This window comes from Heterocephalus glaber, unplaced genomic scaffold (assembly GCF_053883595.1).
Source record: "Heterocephalus glaber isolate CG9 unplaced genomic scaffold, H.glaber_assembly_v1.0 deba00001579, whole genome shotgun sequence".
Classification (NCBI taxonomy): domain Eukaryota; kingdom Metazoa; phylum Chordata; class Mammalia; order Rodentia; family Bathyergidae; genus Heterocephalus; species Heterocephalus glaber.
Window position 1 is genome coordinate 6,408,865 of NW_028258360.1, and position 24,247 is coordinate 6,433,111.

Below are 24,247 nucleotides of genomic sequence, written 5' to 3' on the forward strand. Positions count from 1 at the left end.
CAAATACTAGAGTGATGTGGAACTTAGAATTCTTTAATTTTCAACAGCCAGGTTATACCTATTTAGAAAATTCTCATATTTCCCTAATGTGTTTTTACCATGAATTGGATATAAGTAGCTGTGTCCATACACAGGATTTTTAACTCATCCTGTGATCATCACTGTGATATCCCAGACTCAGTGTCACATAGACAAATACAGCTGAGATTGCCTCAACTGGAGAGGAAAGAAAATCATCTTATTCCACCCAGATGGTGCTATTATAGATAGATGAGCCAGGGAGAAATATTATAGGCAGTCAGATAGGGCTAGGTCATCAAGAGGGTGAGGACAAAGGTGAAACACATCACAGCGCTGATCAGAGACACATCGGCTGGAAACCAGGACTCAAGATAAAGACATTATGACCAGACCTGCATACTTCCTCAAAGAACAAACACTGGGCCTAATGAAGTCAAGACAGACATCAGCCATCCTGGTGGGTGACCAGAGACCTCTGGACCCACCACTTCCTAGGAGAATCCTTGTTCTTTCCATCCATGCTTGTTATGTGACTTGCTTCCCAATTGGACCACCATTACCTAAGTGACTATACTTGTAACCTTATTGGATGTTCATAGCTGTGGCCCACATTGTGCCCACATGAGTTTAACCCTATAAAACTCCTCTGTAAAGTGGGGTCCTTGGCCACCCACTCAGGTCCCCTCCTGCCCCTCAGGAGCCTTTCTATCAATAAATATCTTCCTAGGGCCAGGGATTTAGCTCAGTGGCACCACGCCTGCCTTGCAAGTGCAAGGTCCTAAGTTCAATCCCCCGTTCCAAAAAAAAACCACTAAACTAATAAATATCTTCCCACTCTTAACCTCCGTTATTCCTAGGACTCATTCTTCAATTTCTAGAGAGCAGGAGCTCAGCGTATCATACAGTTAATAGGTTGAGAGATATAATATTTCATATTTCACCTCTTGTATTATTTCCTGTAACAGTAAACCTTTTATCTTGTGTCTTAGCCAATGCGTTCTATGCTGCCAAAGTAAGAGATCCTGATAAATTTGGGATACGGATGGGAGGACATGTAAAATTAAAATTACTTTTGCTTGGAGTCTTCAGTTTTTTTATAATTTATTTTTAAGAGTTTATCATAACTTTAAGTGATGATAATGCAGAAAATACATTCCTCTTGTTGCTCTTTCCATCATATCTCCCTAATGCCTCACTTTAAATTACGGGTTTGACATATCAGGCCAGCAAAAAGTTTGAAGACTAATCACAAAAACATGCACAAACACCAAGAGGTTGAGAATATACATAGAAAATGAATTTGAAAATATTTACATATGCAAATATTTGGGAGCTAGAATTTTTTTTGTAGCATAGAAATTAAGTTATTATTGTTGACATGGTTGTGTTTTTATTTTTCCTAAGCACAGTTCTACCAAAAAAGCTCTGATATTTTGGAGGGACTCTCCTGAGAAGAGGCTTTAAGATAAAAGCTATAATTAACAACTTTTACTAGTTTTCCTCTTTTTCATAGTAAAAAATGCAGTTCTAAAGTTAAAGCATTATGTTATGGGATGCATTTCTGTTTCAGTTTCCTGACACTGGCATGAGCAAAAGGCAATGAAATATTATAGTCACTCGGGCTATTACAAAAATAAACCATGTAATTTCAGTGTTTAGACAGTAAATGAATTCAATAATATGCCCACGCTAATTTTCAAAGGGGTCATTTAGACTGTTTTTCTAGTAAAATAGACCCAAACTATTGGGTGACACTGAAGGCCTCCATGAGCATGGTGTGCACTCACGGGACAATTGGTCCCATCCTAAACTGCATTCCCGGTTCTGATTTCTAAATGCCCGAGGTATTTGTTTTAGCCCCAGACACCAATTTCATGGTCCTTTTCAATGTTCAAAAAAAGGGAGGCGACTGTGTTTCTCCATGTATTGTAAGGCTGGTTGTGTGGTTAACAACCCTACTCACAGGTGAAAATAAATCTTTGTGATTCCATTTGTGAGCTACAGCCTGACTTGGTTTTTGCTCCCGGGAAACCTGCTCAACCAGTTTTACCAAATCCTTGGAAGAATGTTTTGTGACACAAAGAAAGTATTGTGATACAGGACCAGATAGGCAATTATAAGGTAAAGGATAAGTTTGTCTTTCATGGTAAAATTACATGAAATACAAATACAATGTGTGGGTCGGTAAACGCTGAGATTCTCTTACCCTGGAACTTGTAAGAAAAGCAAAGGGAGCCCACTCATCTCAGAGGGCACTGAAAAAATTCTGGGCTTGTAACCCAAGCTAATGAAAACAAGGGAATTTATAGCTCAGGCTGCCTTCTAATACCTAGGCTCAACAGGGTGTCTTCAGATCTGCTTCCTTCTTGTGTCCCTTTGAGCCTGCGGATGGGGAGGGGGGTCAGCTTAAATTGTGAATTTCCTTAACACTAGCTTCTGTCACAACCTTAATGTACTTTGAGTTGTACTCTGAGACTTTCTTGTTAGTGCATTTCATTTCCTCTCTTTAACAACACTGGTATGACCCTAATGCCAGAAGCTACCACAACTGAGACTCAATTATCGCCAGACAGACAGATTGCTCTAGTTTCAGTCCCATGCCTGGTGACGGGTTTTTCTTCATTTCCAAATACCACTCATTGGTATGAATAAAATCTTTTGGAGGCAATATTTCAACGTACACTTTTGTAATATTAATCAGCACACAATTTCCTTTATGGTGTTAATACAACTTTTTGAAGGCTTTTAAACTTCTTATTTAATTGTTTCCAAAACAAGGTCAAGAAAGATATCTTCTGTGTCAGATTACTAATATGATTTACAAGAAAAGACCTTCTATTATTTTTTGGTGGGTGGAAAGGGCAGACTCCACAGGCACGAGGAGGAACCAGGGCTGTCTTTCCTCACTGCAGCCCATTCCTCTCCTTTCCAAGCCAGCTCTGGATCCTTCCGGGACAGCTCACACTGACCAAGTAATGTTTCAAGCTACTCTGAGACAAGGAAAGTCTTCCGGCTCTTTTTAGCAATAAAAATAGTTCAGTTTCAGTGACCTAATTGTCCAAACCAACATAATTGTCAAAATTCTGAAGTCCACTTGGCGTTAAAGCTTCTTTCCTCCTCCCTCCAGGCCCTGGCTGCGGGTGCATGCTGAGGGAGAAGGGCTGGACTTCCTCCCCACCACCTCAAAGCCTGCTCCCATCTCGTGCCACCTCTGGCCTCTGTCATCACTCAGCTGCTCCGGGCTCTCTCCAACTTAGAGGGAAGAAGAGAGGAGTGAACCGAGAGGTCTGTGCTCCTTGCCTGGGCGTATTCTGGATCTTTTAATGAGGTCACAATTCTATCTCTGGCTGCTGTCACCAAAGACCCCTTTCTGTCCCTGCATCAGTGACCCCCCACCAAGCTCCTTCTGTGGGCTGCAAGTGCTCCCTGAGGAGTTCCTGTGACCATGGCCCCGGGTGAGATCCCCACCCCCATGGCTAGCCTCTGGTCTTCTGGCTGTCAGTGTCCTGTCACCAGGACTGGCTACCTAATTGGCAAGACCTGGTGCAAAAGGAAACTGCAGGCCCTCCTCTTTCAAAAGTTATTAAGTGTTCCAAGATGATGACAAAATGGTGTGGGCCCTTTTGAGTATGGGGTCCCTAAGGGCCAGCCCTTCACAGGTCCCCATGGCCCCTCAGCACCTCAGTCTCTCTGGTCTTCTAGACCAGTCTACCATGTTTTCTCAGACAGAAGTGGTTCCTTTGAAGACATCTTGAGCAAACATGAGGCCCGGGAGGCCCCCAGCGACCCTGCCTGTGGGATGGAGGAAGCAGATGGGGAACACTCGCTGTCTCTAAGGAAAGCATCTTGGTATCATCAGCATCTGCAGCCACGCTGGGGGAGGAAAGGTGATCACATGCACCAAGGTCGATGACTGCAACCCCATTACAAAACACTGATTAACAGGAGAAAACCATAACAAAAGTGTTTAATATAAATTTCACATTACACGAAAGCCTCAGAAATGGAGACTCCAAAGAAACAAGGAAAATGGTGATCTCTCATGGGGAGGATTGCACAGGCAGCAGAAGTGGGCAGGATGTGGAGCGTGGTCGAATGGCCAAGAACAGCGGATCTGGGCCAGGCTCACGTGTGCAGGTTCTTCATGGAGACTCTGCCTTCACTCCTTTCCTCCTGGGATGGGGAAGATCCTTCTGGAACAAGGGTCTATGGACCCACTTTGGAAGAAGCTCGGGTAATTATTTCATGGGCTATAGTGGAGCAGAAAGGTGAAGGAAAAGAGAGAGAGAGAGATCTCTCCCTGCTTCTGCTATTTCTCAAGTGCCAAGGGCCACACACAGGGACAGGCTGCCCTGAGCCCTCCTCCACCCTCAAGTTGACAGGAGTTTGTCAGAATCCGAGATCCTCAACGTAGCGAACTGAGAATCTGCAGCTCAGAGCTGACGAAGTCACCAGGCACAGCGCCCGGCTCAGACTACCAGGAGCGTGACCAGCCCTCGGTTGGGTGGCACTCTGCCAGGAGACCATGGGAGCCCAAGAGGACTCCTGGAGAGCAGGCTCTTCCCCTGTCCCCAGGGAGCCAGAGGGAGGTGAGACAAGCTCAGGACCTGGTGGCCACCAGCAGGGACCACAGAAAGCAAGTCCAGGGACGGAAGCAGAAAGGCTGCAACCTGGTCCTGCTTGCTGAGCCCTGAGCCAGACAGTTCTGTCCTGTGGATTGAATGAGCCCGCGAGCTTCCTTTTGGCCCAAGCCAACTTGAGTTAGGTTTTCTACAATGTACCACCAACAGAGTCTTTGCTGTTAAATTTACACATACTATCCATTCCTAGCACATCATTTCAATTTTTTCTTAGCAATAACTAATATAAATATAAGTATTAAAATCCCACGTATTTTTACTATGAGTCCACCTGTACTGTCTGGCTGTTTCGTTATTATTCAAGGCCACATTGCTCCTTCATTCCTGGCAAAGAGAAGCTAACATTTTATATAGACCTGTCCAACTGTTGATACGCCATGGTGACAAATGTCGAATGCCTTTGACCTTATCGGGGACCCATCCAGGAAAATATCAATGAATTAATATGAACAGTAATTATAATTCATGCCTTGAAGCTAATAAACAAAATAAAATGTCATCCTTTATATAACATGATGTTTTCCTATATTTTTAATAACATGCATAACTTTTTATCAAAGAATTGTTTTTAATCTTTTTTAAATTAAGGCTTTGCATTAGAACTGACTTTTTTAAAAACATGTAAAAAATAAATGAAGTAAAGAAAAAATTGTTAGCAAAAAATAGCATAAAGGATACTTGAAAGTTTGAACCTCCATCTCTGCTTACCCAGTGGAACTCCTGTGTTTAAGGAGAAATTAAGAAAGAGCTTCTTCCAAGTTGTCTACCCATCAGGGCACTGGTGTTTGTGTATCATCTTCTCTTCATGAGTGTGAACACATCTGTGGACGGTACCAAAGTGAAACCTTGCAAATGTAATGGAAAAGCAAGGCAAAGGCAGAAGAGGCATAGCACACATCAAGCTCTGTACCCAGAAATGCTACTGTCCCCACCCACAGGTTGACATTTGATTTTCATTATTTTAAAAACAAAACTGGAGGAGACCGCAGTGGTTGGGATAATATTTTAAATGTTCTACAGCTGCATTCGTGAATTGCGCCTTCTTTGAAGTGGAGAATTAAGAGTTGAAGGACATACCTCAGAGCATGGCCCCAAAAGGTGGCCAGACGCTGCTCATTGCAATTTACAATGTGAACATTTCCAGAGAGGCCAATGCACGACACTGATAACATCCCCATCTGGGGCTGATTGCTCCTGCCATCTGTCCATGAAGAATCTTCTCTGAAGTCCAAGATCTTTGAGGGAAGGTGGAGAAAAATTGTTCCTGGGTAATGCCCAGGCTTATGCTTGGCAAATTGCTCCAGAAACAAACAACAAAAATGAAGCAACTGTGAATCACAACTTCGCTGTAACTTAAATGCAGTTTTTTTTCCCATGAAAGCTCCCCCTCCTCTAGGTGGATAAATAGGTGATAGATAGAGATAGTGATAGTGAAATAGATGATGGGTAGATAGATTGAGTGACAGACTGAGGAAAACTGAGATCCCCCTCAAACAAGGCAATGTGATTTTCATGCCTAAGATCGCTGGTGTGAAACTATTTCTTGAAAAAGCAGAGGAAAGAAAATGCTTCGGGCAAGATGCAGATTTAGAAGTGCTATAAAAAGTGGAATAACGTAATGACAAGGGCAAGGTTAGCTATCAAGTCGCCTGAGCAATCTCTTCCTGCCAGGCTCTGCCCAACACACACGTGTTTCCCAAAGGTGAGCTGGCCACTGCACAAGTCCAGCTGCTCCCTCTACATGGTCCCCTCGCACAACAGAATAAGCCTCAGGCCTCTGGCACAGTGCACAAAATGTATCGCCTACTCCCTATTGTGTATGCTTCATTTTCCTCTTCAGGTAATTTACATTTTGCATTTCTCATATAAGAGAAGCCGTGTGATATCTAAGCTTGTGTGTCTGATTTATTTCACTTAACATTATGGTCCTGATATGTGTCCACCTTCCTACAAATGACTCAAGTTTAACCTTTATGGCAGAGTAGTGCTCCAAACTATGTCTTGTGAGTTCCTCCTCACTGAATAAAAGGCAAGAGGTAGGGTGGGGCTGGGAGACAGTCTGCTTGGGAAAGCCAGCCTTGTCACTGCGGACTCCAGGTCCTCCGTGTACGACAGTTGCTTAGACACCCTGGACTCAGGTGTGGCCCGCAGGATTCATCATCCAAACACCCCAGGGCTGCTGGGTGTCAGGAGTCCAGCTGGGAACGGGACAAAGATTCTCCTTTCCCTGAGGGCTTTACGCCCTGCTGGGGAGGAAAGCTTGCTTGTGAAAGCTAGTCAGATGGGGAGGAAGCCCGAGGTGTGTAGGAGCCCTGAGCAAAGGAAGCCAGGGCAGGGGAAGGCAGGGTGGTCCCCGGAAGAGGCGTGCGCACCAAGGCCAGAGGTTGACGCGCTGACACCGAAGAGGGCAGGCTGTCCTAGCAGGAGGGGCCTCCTTGAAGGCTCAGAGGTGGCAGAGGGGGCGGGGAGACAGTGCAGCCTCTCCCCGGACAGACAGTGGGCTCCCGAGGACCAGGAACTTCAGCACCTGCCAACCACAGCCACCCGGTCCTCCCCTGTGTCCTCGCGCTCTGCCTTTAATGAGAAGTTCGGCAGGTGTGTGTGCGCGCTCTCTTCCTTCCTTTTGCTCCAAGCACATTGAAGGTGGGTCACTGGAGAACCACTTGTCCTGCATCCTTTGTGGGCCTGCGCACCAGGATGAACAGACCAAGGTTCCCACACTGTGGTCTTGCCCAGGGGGACAGGGGCGACAAGAGCGGGCGACAAGAGCGGGTCAGAGGAGTCAGTGAGGGTCGCCGGACCTCCTCCTGGCCACGTGAGGTCCAGGCAGCCCGGCACCGAGGCCGGGAAGGGGACGTCCAGGCCGGGACAGAGGGGCCCGGCCTCAGGCCACCTCCAGGAGGGGACACCACAGTGCTAGCCAGCGGGCAGGGACTGCCATCCCCGCCTGCAGCAGGGCCACGAGGCACAGCAGTGTGGGAGACCAGCGGGGTAGGAAGGGGACTCGCCGCAGGGGTTAGGCAGTGCACGTGTCGTGAAGGGACCCGAGGCCTGCGGGGCTGACGTCAGAGTGCGCAGGGTGAGGACGGAGGCGAGAGCTGAAGAGGCGCCCGTGAGCCCGGGTGGTGCAGGAGAGCAGCAGCCGCTCCTGACTGCGCATGCGCCGGTGGGGACCGGAAGTCGGGACACCGCAGGACACCTGCAGGTGGCGCCTCCCTGACAGACTCTGCGGGAGCAGCGCGCGGGTGGGCTTTCTGGGAACCAGAGGTCTTGGGCTTGCAGACAAGGGCAACACCGGCCGCGGAGAATGTGACTGTCATTCCAGAGGGCGGAGCTGTGGTGTGCATTTGGGCTTCTTCAGCGTGTGAACAGGAAGCAGGACCCCCAGACGGGTGAGGTCACTGAGGGAGGAACGCAGACAAGAGTGAGGCCTGAGGACCGATCCACAGCCTTTGACGTTAGGAGTGATTTATTGTCACTGTTGCTAAACGAACTGACTCACTGTCTGACTCGGGTAAGCGCGACACAATTGTCCTATAATCCATTCTGTGTGGATGTCATTACCTTCCTGATAGCTTAACAAACAACAAGGCGCATTACTGAGGGCAGGGTTTGGCTCGCCCTACACTGAGAAAAGCAAAAAAGCATATAGGTTTCAGTAGTTACCATGAGCAGAGCGGTAGTTGCAAACACACATTTACACCTGCACACACACACAGTCTTTCATACCCGTGGGTTCTAAATCCAGAAATGCAACCAGCCCTGGACTGAAAATATTCTGAAACCAAAACTGCGTTGCACTGAACATGCACAAGCTTTTCTTCTTGTCATTACACCTGAAACCATCCGCAGTTGATCTCTGTTTACATAGAGCTTCCACTGTGATGGGAGTCACCTGTACTCTAGAGATGTCTCCAGCTGCCCGGGAGGCTGGACAGGTTGTCCTTAACACTAACCCTTGTGTCTGAGGGACCTGTTCCTGCACCCCATCCCATGGCTATGGAGGGAAGACCACATTTACTGCAAGATAAGCAAGAAAGCCCTGCTCAGAACCTTGACTAATTTACAGACTAGAAAACAAAATACTTGGTACAGAAACGAAAGCTGGCTAAGTCGAGGAGGAAGATCCATGCCTGCTGTGTCGGAGGGGTTCTGGGAGGCTTTTGGGAGCATCAGGAACTGATCTGCATTTGGATTCGAACCCTGAAGACCCGGAAGAGATCGGCGTCCCTCCTCCAGCTCAGTGAGACACCACCTCTGCCTACACAGTCTCAGTACAGAAGGAGAAGATCCAGAAATCCTCATGTCCATATCATCTGGAAAAACAAGATTTCAATCTCTTTTTTTAATATTGGGGAAAAACGATTTTCCATGCAGAAACAAGGAAAGCCTGATAGCAAAGCAAAAGCACAAACCCAGGAACTCCCAAAACGCGAATATTTCAACCTGAGACAAAGTGGATGCGAGATTGCAGGGCAGCCCACAGCTCGGGTTCTCCCCTTTGAGACCACGTTCCCTGTCCTCTACATGCACAGGAGGATCAAAATCCAGAGAGGAAGAGGGCAGCGAGAGGAATGTCTGGGAGTCTACAAGAACGCCAGGTAAATGGAAAGAACACCAGGAAATGGCCAGGTACTTCTGCAGAAACCTGCGGGCAGTGTGCAGACTCACAAAAGCCCTGGGATCTACTCCAATGCCAAACATTTTGAACAAAGTGGCCTCACTTGTTATCCCCCGTCTCTCTTCCTTCTTGTTAAAATGCAGCCTTGCAGTTCACCGGAGCTGAAGGTCCTCCTTACAACATGCCAAGGTAGGAAGCCAGAATGGTGCTGGGAAAAAAACGAGAGGCTAAATTCTCAGGCTGTGCTCCGCCCAGTCATGACTGTGGTAATGGGGAACCCCCTGTCTAGGGACCCCCACATACATGTGCTAAATGTATCCTCCTCCAGAAGACAGTGGGAATGGCACTGTCCTATATTTCCACCGTGACAGTGTGGAGAAGGCCAGTGTGATTTCTTCTGAGATTGTAATGTCAAGTGAAATAAATCAGACACATAAGCTTAAATATTGCATGGGTCCTCTTAGATATGAAACGCAACATATAAGTAACTTCAAGAGCAAGATAAAAGATAGATGATAGGAAACTGGGAGATAGACCTTTTGCAAATGGGAAGGGGATGGAGGGATGGAGCAAGAGAGGAGAGTGGGAGGAGAAGGAGGTGTAGAAAGGCTTGAGATGCGTGTGTTCATGTGACAAGTCCCCACAATGAATGAGCTCGTTGTGTACTGCAAATGTGTACTAATAAAATGAAAAAGTAAAAAAATGAGTAAAAAGCAATAGTTGCTTCATGAAGTGAAGAAAGTGTGTTTATTCCAGAAGGAAAGGTTTAGAGAGCATACAGAAGGGCCTGGGTTTGCTCTGCAGTACAGCAAAATAGAAATGTTTAGAGAATTGGTGATCACTCCATGGCTACTGTAAGCAACTTACCTCTCACCTCACATAATAGGTTTCCAAGTTCTATACTGTCTTAGCTTTGGGATAAGAGAGGTACCAACCAGTTCCAGGGAGCTTCCTTATTCAAATGAAATGGAATATTCTCAGTAGAATCACCAATTAGCATGTTTTCTTGATAACCCATTGTTGAGCAACAACCTCACGCCTCTCCCTGCCTTTTGTTATTATTGTTGTTTTTATGAATATGAGCACGTGTGTAACTGATGCTCACATCTGGCCCCCCAAGTACAATTAGGGTTTCTGTTTCAATCAGACGGTGAACAAACCAGGATCTGAGCGTAGGGATCTCCTAGGTGTCTCACTCATGGTCCACTGTTGGAAGTTCTCGGTGGAATGTTCCAGGGGTTCTGGTAAAGGCCAGCTTGGCAGACCCCAAGTCCTGCATGGCTCCCCCATGCACTCGAAATGCTTGCAGGGATCTCAAGCATTGTTTCCTTCAAGATGTGAATTAAAAATTAGTAAAATTGTAAATTAACCTAATAAATTTTCTCCATGATCTAGCCTACACTGTAATTTCTAAGCATAACGAAGACATTTATTTTATTGAATTCCTTCAACATCAAATAATTAACTGATGCTATTTTTAATAAATGTCATCTCATAAATGTAATCTACATTGTAAATTTTGAAAACACTTACATTTAAAAGCATGAGCTAGTTTGGTTTTTCTAATTCCTTTAGTGTAAAGTGTCCTATTCCCAACTCTTCTCTATAGATTATATTCAATAAATAGCTCAGAAAATGCATTTCAATAACACCTTCTGTGCTTGCATGTTTTTCTTTACTTTTAATATCTTTTTATTCATTTTGGAACAAAGAGACATTTTCAGAGTCAAAGATACAGTCTTTAATTGTAAAGGAATGTTCCTTTCTTACAAATCTTCTGTCAAAATTTTTTTTGGTACTGGGGATCGAACTCGGGTCCTTGTGCTTGCAAGGCAGGTGACAGCACCACTGAGCTAAACCCCCAGCCCCCTGCCATAGTAATCTTAAAAGGATAAGACAGCTCAGGTACCCGTCCTTCTTCCTGACCATGATAACTTCTACAACTTGACTTGGATATGATTAAGCTGTACTCCCACTGTGTATTTCACAGTCTCCCTCTGAGACTGTGCTGTGTGTGAGCCGCAGTGGGTTCCTGTGGACCGAGGCAGCATGAGGTCACTTACAGCAAAGAGCGGTAAATACCGATTATAAAATGCCTAGTAAACGTTTTCACTTCGGTGCTGTCTAACAAAATTCCTCCAGCAAGCTACCAGAGGACTCTGCTGGTGAAGGCATTGGGCCGGGATGAGTAATCCCCACACTCAGTAAGTCCTGGCTGCTCCCGAGAGCCACTGTGCCACCTGGCCCCTTCTGTCACCCCCAATGTGGGAAACATTCTTCCTTTCCTCTCGCAAAGCTTGACTCTGGATTGAGAGCAGGCTGTGAACCCTTGCCTCCCCTCACACCATCATTGTGAATCACAGCCACGGAAAGCTCAGGAGTGAAGAGCGTGTATTGTCTCTGTCCTGGGGTTAGGGTTGAAAGACAAACCTTGGGATTGGGCTGCTTCTAGGTCCTCACCAAACCCTGACACCTCCCCTCCTCCCAGCCTCCTCTCATGTCCACTCATTGCTTGCTGATTGGAAAGTCACTCAGGTATTTCTTGGGTTCAATACAACCTGCGTTGCTAAATCTTCTGAGGTAACTAACTTCCACACCTGCTCTCTGAAAGGGAGAGCTATCTGTTCTCAAAGCACCCTTGGGCCTTGACACCTACCTGAAAAGATTCTTTATATCACCAAAGTTTATCATTTACTCCCGTCAAGATTGCCTCTCCCCTTTGTTTAAGACTGCCAGGCTTCAGATTTATTTTTGCTTCATGTGCTCATTTTCATCCCAACAGTTAGCTATAAAAGTCTTCCTTCCTACGTCTATATTGTGATCCACTCATCTTGGGAAGCTAAAAACCCTGAGTTTGTGAAAGTGGAGAAAAGCCCAGTGGTGTCCACCAGAGGAGGAGAGGGCTGGACAGATTGTTGATGGATGCAAAGTCAAGTCCAGCCACACAGCTCGAGTAAGCTCTGGTGTTGCCTGACACAGAGGCCAGCCGAGGTCAGAAACACTGGACTGCATACTCCAAAACAACCAAAAGAGAGGATTTTGAATGTTCCTCATCACAAAAAGAAATGACAACTGTCTGAGAAGAAAGATAACCTAAGCGCCCTGAGTTGATCAACACACAATGTATAAATGTACCAAAGCTTCACGTCATACCCCACAGAGCTGCACAATTATCTGTCAACATGTTAGTGATAGCAGCCATATCATTTAAACAGATTGCTTATGCATTCATATTCCTGTGATGTTGGTGTTTCTGATTCGCTACAATCAGCTTATCCATTCCTGTGTTTTTATCCAAACTCTTTTCTTATTGATGCCATCTGCAATGAAGATTCTCATGCTGGGCCTGGGAAGGGAGAGAGGGAAGAAGGGACAAAAGTGACTTTCTCGTGTGAGGACATTTTTACTTTCTGGGGACAGGTTTCAAACACCTGCATATGCTTGAAGATCTTGGTATGCTGCCCCATCCTGATGCATTCATTAAGCCAGGAAATATTTCATAGCGACTTCTGTGATCCAGACCCTGTCCTTCAAGTAGAAGAAAGTGATGGGCAGAAGTGGAAAGTGCTGAGAGACATCTGTCCTGAGTAGAAATCAGCCGGAGGCTCCGTGAAGTCCAACCCCATGAATGCCATTTATTGTTGTTTCCATGCTTCTCTGCCAATTGTCCAATCTTTCTGAACTCTTTCCTTAAAAGAAACTTTTCTTATGAGATCGTGGGTAAGTAATTTCAACTTTCCAGCCTTGGGTTTTCTTCCCTATATAATCAAGTGGTTGACTTTGAGAAAACATTCAAATGCAGACTATATAGAACCGTATTCACAGAACGCTTTTTATATTAGGCTAATTAGTGTCACAGTTGTAGTCTCATTGTGACACAAACAACTTGAGGAGAGGTTTATTTTGGCTCATGGGTTGGAGAGCTGTCAGTCCAAAATTGATTAGGTCAAAGGCAGGATGGTATGGTAGGCGGTGTGGTGGAGAAACAGCTGCTCACCTCCTGGCAGACGGGAAGTAGCAAGACAAAGGAGAAACTTGGGTGAGAGATAAACCCTTCCAAGCCACTTCCCCAGAGGCCCAGCTCCTTGACCAGACCCTGTTTTCCAACAGCAAGCCAACTGTGAGCCCCCAAAATCATTCACCTTCCAAAGGTCCTGTGAGGTTTAGGGGGGCATCTGGGTATAAACCATAACAATTAGCCCATATCACCACGTCTAACATGGGATAGCTAAATCATCAGTGTGATTTCAAAAACTCCAAAGGCTGTAAAATTGCACCTTTTGGGCATCTTTCTTGACTGGTGTTTTGGTAGAGCCAAGCCAGGGTACCGTCTAGGATCTCACAATTCTATTTTCACATGCACACCAATATGTTCTGAACACTCACCTCATCTCTTGCCTTTTACTTGCACCAAAAAATGATGACAAATATTTCAATTAGCTCTGTGAAAATTAAGAAGAGCAATTCTTCTGGGAGGAACCTTCAGAAACAGAGAGCACCATATAATCTAGCCTGAGGAAATTTGCTGTAACCGCTTTGGGCAACAATTTGCAATGTGTAGAACAGTTGAAAATGTACCTAATCCGCGATTTGAACTAGTCTATCCCACGAAATGCTGGGAGATGCACAAGGAGCCGTGTCCCACGTTGTATACCATGGCATGCAGTGGTCAAAGCCATACACAACCAGTCAGAGGGGAACATACAGAAGAAATGCAGAACGATCACACAGCGTTCCCCTGCATGACATTTAACATTTCTGAGCTAAATGTGTTTGTGTTCTCAGCATATGGCGGGGCATGAAGAAAGCCGATGTCAAGGTGACCCTGGAACATGACACTGGACCACACGGAAGCCCGTATTGCACCGTCTCTGGATACTGTGTGCAGGTAGCGTGGGAGAGCTCTCTTCACACTCACGGAGGTGGTTGTTGCATTTCTAAAAGGAAGAGAAGGGAAGATAGGGCAGTGGTAGCCAAAGAGAGAGGGCTTTTGTCTGGACCCTTGCTGTGTGTGCTTTTCCCCTCTTTTGTGAAGAGGATTGATACATTCATTCTTGTTCTTTTCTTGACATTCTCCCTCTCGACATACATGAACTTATGCTCTTCCTGTGTGGATCTTTCTCTCCCCCTAAAGTTGTTTATTACCGAGGTTTTCCTATACCATAATTAGTCACCAGATACTTTGTGCTCCCCATACACAATGCTTACACTCCATGTGTGGGGCTCGAACCTGTATACAACATGCCTTCATTCACTTTTTCATCTCCTTTCCTTTTCCACTGTCCCCATCCCTCCATCTCCTGATCCCTCCCATTTGGAAAAGATTGTTCTCCCTACTTCCTAGTATCTATCTTTTATTTTGCTCTTTATTATAATTTGGGCTTGTTTGTATAAGAGAAACCATATGATATTTAAGCTTGTGTGTCTGATTTATTTCACTTAACATTATGCTTTCAAGGTGCATCCATTTTCCTACGAATGATTCAAGTTTATCTCTCTTTATGGCAGAGTAGTACTCCATTGTGTATAAATATCACATTTTCCATTCATCTGTTGAAGGACATATAAGCTACTTCCAAGATTTAGCTATGATGGGTTGTGCTGCTATAAACATAGGTAGGCATATATCACTGTAATACCATGTTTTCAACTCTTTGGGGAAGACACAAAGAAAGGAAATAGCAGGGTCAAATGGAATTTCTAGTTTTAGTTTGTTGAGAAATCTCCATACTACTGATTTCCATTATGGTTGTACTAGCTTACATTTCCGCTAACCATGGAGAAAGGTTCCTTTTTCCTGAAGCCTCACTAACATTTGTTATTATTTGATTTCTTGATGGTGACCATTTTTTCTGGTGTAAGATGGAATCTCAGTGTTGTTTTACTTTGCATTTCTGTAATGGACACTGATGGTGAGCATTTCTTCATGTTTTATTGGCTGTTTGTATTTCTTCAGGAAAGTTTCTATTTTTTTTCACTTGCCCATATTTTTGATTGGGTCTTTTATTGGTCTTTTATTTTTGGGATGTCTGCTTTTTTGAGTTCTTTATATATTCTAGATATTAGTCCTCTGTATGAGGAATAGCTTGCAAATTTTTTTCCATTCTGTAGATCATCTTTTCACTCTGTTGGTTATTTCTTTGCCTGACCAGAAGCCTTTTATTTTAACATGGTCCCATTTGTTGACTCTTGGCACTATTTCCTTCCAACAGAAATTCTGTTCAGAAAGTCCTTGCCTACACTTATGACTTCAAAAATTTAATCTATTTTATCTTCCACCAGGTTAAGTGTTTCTGTTTTAAACTTTAGTTCTTTGGTCCATTTTGTTTTTAGTTTAGTACATGGTGAGAGATAAGGCCTAGATGCTGTCTTCTGGGTGTGGGCAGCCAGTTTACCAAGGCTGTTTTGTTGTTGTTGTGGCTTAGGTCTAGATTTCCCCCAAAGCCTCATGGTATCATAGGTGGGCCTTTTGGAGGTGGCTGGATCTAGGGTTTGTGCTGCTGGGATGAAGGATGTGCTGCTGGGACTGATGCACATGTGATGCTAGGGTTAAGGGAGTCAGTGCTGCCTGCCCTCAGGGTGAAATATAAGGGACAGAAAGAGCTGTGGTCATTCATGTCTTGTTGCTTGCAGGTTGCTACTTCACTGCTGGCTGCCTTCTGCCTGCCCAGCTTTGCCATGAACTGTTTCTGGAGCCAGCCAACTGTGGACTGAACCCTTTACAAACTGTGAGCCAAATAAACCTTCCCTCCTTTAACTTTGGGTGTTGGGTATTTTGTCTCATCAACTGGAAAACTAGCTAAGACAGTTGTTACACTACCCTTTAATACATTCTGCATTGTAAAAATCTTTCCAAGTGAGGAAAAAATGCCTGTAGAAGAAAGGAACCAACACTGTAGTCTCTTCCACACGCATGCATGCCCGCACACTGCCATCTACTTCACTAGCTGTGCAATCACTTAACCTCAGGCCCACTGGGTCCTCTGTGCTAGGGACCCCTTCCCTGCCTGGCAGCCACAGCCTGGGTCACCCTGAGGTACTTGCTTATGGCCCCTCTGGACGCACAATCACAGATTTCAGCACACCTTCCTTCCCTCATCTGCTGCTTGACTACTCTGCCATGTGCCACATGCGTCCCACACCCTGGCCATGCAGCCTTATCCCCAGCCAGCTGGGAGGCTTCTGCCGAGGTGCCAGCAAAGCTGTTCCTGTGGGGCCCAGGAGCCAGGATCCCCATGAGGGGACCAGAAGGAAGCCCAGTGCGGGGACAGGACAATCAGGGATGTGGAAATCCGGAGCAGACGGAAACCGAGGGGAAGTGCAGCCAAGGCTGGGAGAATGGGGGCCAGCTACAGAGAGTGACACAAGGACCCACAGGAACGCACACATCAGGGAAACGCAGGTCAGGGTAGAAAAACACAATTTTCTGGATGGACATTCCATCGAAAATGTCATTCTTGGATGTGAACACGCAGCTATAATAAAAGGAACGCGACAAGTTTGTGTCTGAGCAGAGGAGATAAGAACTGTCCAAAACTCACAGCCTCTGTCCTCCCTGGCACTGACTGCCTCCGAACACCCATGTGCTCTGCACATCCGGCTGCTACCAGATCACCAGGTAGGCTGCGCCCACCTCGCGGTGTGGCGTCTCTGCCTCCCACATTCTCCACTTCACTCCAGCATCTCGCACCCAGCTCCAGAGGATCAAGGCCACCAGGTCACCAGCACAATGACTGAATTCCAGTTGGGAAGCACAGGCCATACAAGTCATGAACAGCTCTGGATTTGTCCCTTCCCGTTTCAGGAAGTATGGAGAAGGCATGGAACAATCACTTCACACGGAAGACTTTTTGGTATGAAATATTACACATGTACCTATGAAACACTGCAATCTCATACTTTTTATAAAGCAAAGCACCAATCTTCCCCCACCCCCAACAGGTGTGTTGGCAATAATGGCAATCACATTGATACTAATTTCTAAGCCCCTAGAAGCAAATATTAGATTCACAGGTCCTCAGAAAATGATTTCTCAGCCAAAGCTCTAGCAAACTCTCTTCAGCAACCAGCAATGGTGTATAATACGCAGCAGTGAGAACTAGACAGGAGTTATTTCAACAAATCCCAGGTGACTGGGCTGCAGTGACTGCTACAAGTCGGATTTCACACATGGCGGTTCAGCTCTGCGAACTGACTTTTCTACCCTGATTTAAAAATCCTTTCTCCAGATGTAAGGTGCAACCACGCTGAGATAGACCATTTTCATATATGTAATTTTTCTCTCAGTTCTCAAATTCCACCATAAAAAAGGAAGAGTGATACAGACACTGTTTCTCTATTTGGAATTTAATATGTAAGATAGAGGATTTTTTCCCCTTCTGGAAAAATGTGAATCTACATTGTTTCAACAGTTGGAAAATTATTTCTTGCATGCCAAACCTATAACAGGGTAATAAAATGAGTAGCAGTTGGGTGGAGCACCCCAGATTCCAGAAGTCTGCGAGATTCAGAGGGCCCCGAGTTTAAAAAATAAAAAAGTCTGTTTATTTTATTCTTAACACATTTCTAATTTGTTTTTCCAGATTGTTCTTTAGTAACAAGGGAAAGCTATTTTTGTATTGTTGCCAAGGGATTTCAGAAACCAACAGCCTGATCAAAATAATAACTTCCTGTAATGAACAGTCTTGCTGGTTCAAAGATATTCAATTCTATAATTTTTTTTTCTGAAAATGTAAATTCAGGGCTTTTAGCATCAGGGCCATGACTGTGCAGCTTTGGAAACTTGCACTACATCAGCCTGCTCTACTTTCATTGCTCTACCCAGCGAGAGTAATGCTTTTCTCCTGGAAACGCTATGGCACTTTTAAAGTCACTGACAGATTTATGCATGACAGTGGTTATAAGTGCTCTGTGCTCGAGGCTTCTTTAAAAATGATAAGCTAACAAAAACTGTAATGCAAAAAAAATATTTGGACACATTGACAGCATAATATAACTTACAATTAGTCTGAAAAGTTTGAAATTTCACTGTTTCTCCACTTTTTGTCCTGAAACTTCACAGGCAGGAGGTAGGAAATAAGTCACCAATGATAGAAGTCTGGCTACTGTTAACACTTTTTTCACAAAACAATTTATACAAATGAATTTTTTGCTGTAAGTTGTAACTGAGAATTTTAATAATGTGGACATTACCTTGTGAGATAGAGTCATGTAGTATCACTATTGTAATTGTAAATTATATTATGATAAAGCACTAATGATACTTACTATAAAATCTCTTTAATATTCATATGCACTAATTTTGTGTGTTGTATGTTTTCAGCACTAGGAATGTTAGCTCTTTCTCAATAATATACAGCAAGTGTCCTTGTGTGATATAATGTCACTGTATCACCCTATTGTAGGGGTAAATTCTATTAAGATAGAGTTCTGATGATGCTTAGCATGAAATCTTCTCTTTAATATCCATACACACTAATTTTGTGTGGGCTTTTACAATGGTTTCTTTGAGGAATGCTCATCAGTTTGGTCTCAGTAGGAGGCCATGGTTATGAGGTGCGAGAGAAAGTCTATGCAGATATTTTAATGTCTGAGGATATGTTAAAAGAAAAGTAAATGCAAGTGCACAATTGGGGGCTGGTGCAACCTGAATATGCAATGATGCTGGCAGAGGAATTTTACAACCTTAGAAATGATGACCCTGAAAATACCAAGTGAGCAGAATGAAATGAAACCAAGCCTGTTTCTTTCCTGGACTGCTCCTGTCGCCTGTGCACACTGTGATAGTAAAGCGAAAAGGAACCTTCACCCAAAGTATCTTCAAAATTGCAGAAAAGTACTGTCATTAGAGTTTGAAGAAATAATTGAATTCCTTTTTTGATCCAAGAATCCCTTTCATTTGGGGGCTCTTTCTTTTATGGATTCAGTGAAAATAAATCCTTGAAAATTCATACTCCTTTTTCTCTCTTTTGTCAACTTATTTTATGAAAGAACAATTTTGTAGTCTGGATTAGATCATGTCCTTCCCGTGCCTGTGAAATCAGAGCTGATGAATATGTCTCCTCACCTCATTTTCTCTAAGGTATTCCCGTCCTAATTCAAAAGGCCATCACAAAAAGTTGGGCAAATTGCCTCTATTTTAAAGTATTGAGTAGCTGAGCTGGAACGTGGTCCCGGAAAAACAATTCTCTGACTGAGAGTTTTGCTCTGCCCCTCTATACCCAGAACAATGACACTGACTCACAGTCACTCTGAAGACATCATGGTTGTTCAGTGGCTGAAATCACTACATACTATTTAAAAGAAAAAAATTGAACATGGGGCAGCCTTTCATTTTTGAAAAAAGTTTAAAAATAGACATATAATCAAAAGGCCATCTCAAATAAAATAGAGGAAGCTTCAAAATCAATAGAATTGGGGAGACAATCTATTTGGAAACAAAATATATTGAGCTTATTTCCTATCATGCAACAAAATTAATTATAGATGATTGAAGAGTTACATGTATATCATATATAAACAAAAAGATAAAAGAGTATAATATTTTTCTGGCCTTTGCTGAAGAAGGGGGAAACTTTTAAACAGAATGGATGAAATTCAAAATTTTTGACATTTTAAAGTAAACTTCAATAGCAGACCCATTGAGAGAGAAGCTCAGGAAATAATTCCTTTTACAATAGCATCTAAAAAAATGAAATATCTAGGAATCAACCTAACAAAGGAAGCAAAAGACCTCTGCACTGAAAACTACAGCACTCTGAGAAGGAGATCGAAGAGGATATAAGAAAATGGAAAGATATCCCTTGTTCCTGGGTAGGAAGAACCAATATAGTGAAAATGGACATACTTCCAAAACTACTATATAGATTCAATGCAATGGCAATTGAAATTCCAACAATATACTTCACAGAACTAGAGAAAAGAATCCAAAAATTCATTTGGAAACAGAAGAAACCTAGAAGAGCAAAAGCAATTCTAGGCAACAGAGACATGGCTGTGGGCATCACAATCCCCAACTTGAAACTATACTACAAAGCTACTGTAATAAAAACAGCATGATACTTGCAAAGAAACAGACCCGAAGATCAGTGGAATAGATCAGAAGATGCAGAAACAACTCCAGACATACTCAGTCGCCTCATCTTTGACAAAGGAGCCAGCCACCCTCATTGGAGGAAAGATAGCCTATTTAATAAATGGTGTTGGAAAAACTGGATTTCAACCTGTCAGAAATTAAAACTAGACCCATACCTATCACCAAACACTAAACTAAGATCAAAGTGGATTAAAGATCTACATATTAAGTCAGAAACACTAAACTTGCTGGAAAATAAGTTAGGTGGAACTCTTGATGACATTGGCATAGGAAAAGACTTTAGGAACAAATCTTCAGTAGCACGGGAGCTAGCACAAAGAATCAACAACTGGGATCTCATCTTATTAAAAAGCCCTGCACTGCAAGAGAAACTACCGACAGAGCTAAGAGACAACCTACAATGTGGGAAGAAATATTTAGCAGCTGTAACTCAGACAAAGGTCTACTATCAAGAATATATAAAGAACTGAAAAAAATCAGATCTCCCAAATTCAAAGACCCAATTCAAAAATGGGCATCTGAAATGATCAGACATTTCTCAGGCAAAGAAGTAAAAATAGCAAGTAAATATATGAAAACATGTTCAACATCACTGGTCATTCGAGAGATGCAGATGAAAACAACACTGAGATTCCACCTCACCCCACAAAGAATGGCTGCTATCAAGAAATCAACCAATAACAAATGCTGGCGGGGTGTGGAGAGAAAGGAACCCTTCTCCATTGTTGGTGGGAATGTAGACTGGTGCAACCACTGTGGAAATCAGTATGGAGATACCTCAAAGAACTAGGACTACAGGTCCCATTTGACCGAGCTATTCCCCTACTGGGAATCTTCCCCCTAAGAATTAAAAGAATCATACCACAGCGATATATGTGCACCTATGGTTATAGCGACACAATTTGTAATAGCTAAAGCTTGGAAACAGCCCAAATGCCCATTGACTGGAAACTGGATAAAGAAGATGTGGGGTTTTTTATATAAAATGGAGTACTACTCAGCCATAAAGAATGAGAAACTAGAGACATTTATAGCTAAATGGATGCATATTGAGGCCATACTCTTAAGTGAAATAAATAGGACACACATGTGTAAATACCGAATAGTTTCTCTAGTGTGAGAAATTGAAAGTGTAAATAAGGATGAAAATGATTAAAATGAATAATTGATAATTTGAAATAAGAAGAGGTCCAAGGGTTTGGGGATGGTGGAAGGGAAAGGGGAAAGGGAAGAAGGGAAAGAAAAAAATTATGAGAAAAAAATGGAATCAAACTCTGTGTAGATAGGGAAGGTGGAGGAGGTGAAGGGTGCACAGGTAATGGGAGAAAAAATAAAAACTAAGATGCATCATGTTCTGGTACAAACACCCAATGATAAATGTAAATGTATTTCATACCTAAAATGTACCAATAAATATATATATTTAAAAAATTAAATAAATAAATAAATAAATAAAAGAGTAAACTTCAAAAATGAGATTAACAAAATTCAAAGACAAAGAACCTAGGAACTGGTTTCTAGTCACAATCAATGTACATAAAATAGGTTAATATCTTGAAGTTTTAATAAAGATCTAAAAGTCATTCAAAGGACCAATAAGACCACTCGTGAAAAATATATGAAATTAGAACCATGAAAATTGCAAAAGAGGAAATGCAAATAGATGATAGATACATGAAAGGAAATGTTCAATTCACTGATGGCCCAAGGAATGGGAATTAAATTATAAACTATATTGTCCATATCATTTAATAAGCAAAGAGTTTATTTGAGTAATGATTCCAAGCAATACTGCTGAATATTTACTAAAAAATACAATATGATGGCCTTATTGGTCAGAATGGATATTAACACAGATAATTAATGGCTTAGGATGGCCCTGACCAGTCAGAATGGATGCAGACCCCAGCTGTAGAGAAGAGGTCTCAGAAATGCCCTGGTGAGCTCACTTCTGTCCTGGGGTCTCTGAGGCTTCCCTGGAGGGGCAGGGTGCCCTGGGCACTCAAAAAGAGGCCTATCTAGCAGCTCTGTACTACTCAGTGCAGAAGTCATCCAATATTCTAACAATGAATCTGGCTACCTCACTGTTAATGACCGAAAATCAATTTGACTATACTTTTACTGAAAGAAATAAATTGCAAAATGTATACAAACAAAATGATGGTTTAATTTTGGACCTAGGAATCCCAGTGCTAGATATGTGATTAAGAAAAGTTGACAAAGGTTTGCAGAAAACACGTGACACACAGAGAGAGTGAGAAAGTGGCAACAGCAGACCATGTGGGCTTCATCAGTGTCGGGGCTCCCGAGGCCGCACGCAGGTCACCGCACTGGACCCTCAAACCCACCCTGCAACGCAAGTCTATTATTATCCACGTTTTACAGATGTGGAAACTGAGGCCCCGAATGTCAAAGTAGCTTGTGCAGAGCCACATGGGCAACAGGTGAAAGAGCCAGAATGCACAGTGTGACCCTGCACTTACCCACTGCTGCGTGGTAAATAATGCGATGATTTTATGAGAATCAGTCGGTGTCAGAGCTTCTCAAACAAAAATGATGATAATTAATAGGCCCGCTTTGCACTAGCCCACTTGAATTTTCATTACCCGCTGCATATGCTAAGTCTGCCTCCTCCTCGTCCTCCGTAAGCCTTTCTCACACGTGCTCGAATAGCTTTGATCCAGAGAGAGCATTATCCTTCAGCTATAAATCATGATACAGTTATGACTCAAGCTATCTGCCTACTGTAATGCATTTCTACTTGTTCCCAAGAAAATAGTAATTGGGTTGCTATTGGGTTCATAATTAAAGGCATCAGAAATGATGGCTTTATGAAAAGCCCTATGGCCTCATCATGGGTGCCATGATTTTCTAGGAAACACCTGTTTCAGCACACTGCTGTCTCTGAAACTACACTTGCAGAATCGCCATCCCCAGCGCTCCACTCCAGCTCTGCATGGGGGGTACTCTGCCATTTCACCTGTCCTGGCCATCATTCAGCAGACCCACAGCAGAACAGCGACGCAATGTAAAGTTCGACTCTGCCCAAGTTCTGGCACACGCCACCTGGTTTTCCCTGAGCCGACCAGCGCCCCTGTGTCACTGAATTGAAGCCAATACTCAGTCCCTTCCTCAATGTCACACAGCCGGCTTGCTGGGGGACCCCAGTTCACAGTCCCAGCAGCTGCTGGCTCACATCTGGATCCAAAACCCTAGGCCTCGGGAACCCAGTGCGTCCCTGTGTCTGACCCATGGCTTTGACATCTGTCCCTCCATGCTGCTGGGTCTTCATGGTTATGGGAATGAACAAAAGCACACAGGCGATGGATGGTATGAAAGTTCTGAAAGCACTCAGCCTAAAGAAGGGGTGGTAAGTTAGGAAGCAGTTTCAGGCACACAGGCAGGAAATGGTGAAGGTAAAGGATGCAATTTTTTTTTATAGAGAAGGGCAGAGCAAACACCAAGACAACAAATAACATTTCTCCTGTTTGCCGCATTGTGTAGGAACCTCTCCCTCCATACCTGGACCTTTCCCCTTCCCACAGAAAGCATTTGGTTCCTCAGGAGCTTCCCTGTTAGCACATGCCCAGCCTCCCAATAAAGCCCTGATCTGCAACATGTTTGTGTAGGAGAAAACATTTAGCTTTGTTTCTTTCTAGCCTTCCATACCCCCAATCATTTAGGATTCCCTTTTTATTTGAAGCTGTTAACTTATCTTAATGTGGAAACGAACACATTTCCACATGCTAGACAGATGTCACACATGCAAAAGAGGGACGAAAGGGGTAGCTCTTCGAGCTGTGGCACTGGCACATTATAACCTGTGAATCCGAGCAGAAATGTAAATGCAAACAGTAACCGAGCTCAGCT

At 43.7% G+C, this 24,247-nt stretch overlaps 1 long non-coding RNA gene across 1 annotated transcript; it reads left to right on the forward strand.

Moving 5' to 3' along the window:
• Window positions 1–7,861: 7,861 nt before the first annotated feature.
• On the forward strand, window positions 7,862–16,590 carry LOC147823466 (uncharacterized). The gene is made up of 3 exons (XR_015443820.1): window positions 7,862–8,175; window positions 14,068–14,170; window positions 15,916–16,590. It is a non-coding gene; the product is annotated as an uncharacterized LOC147823466 (long non-coding RNA).
• Window positions 16,591–24,247: the final 7,657 nt, after the last annotated feature.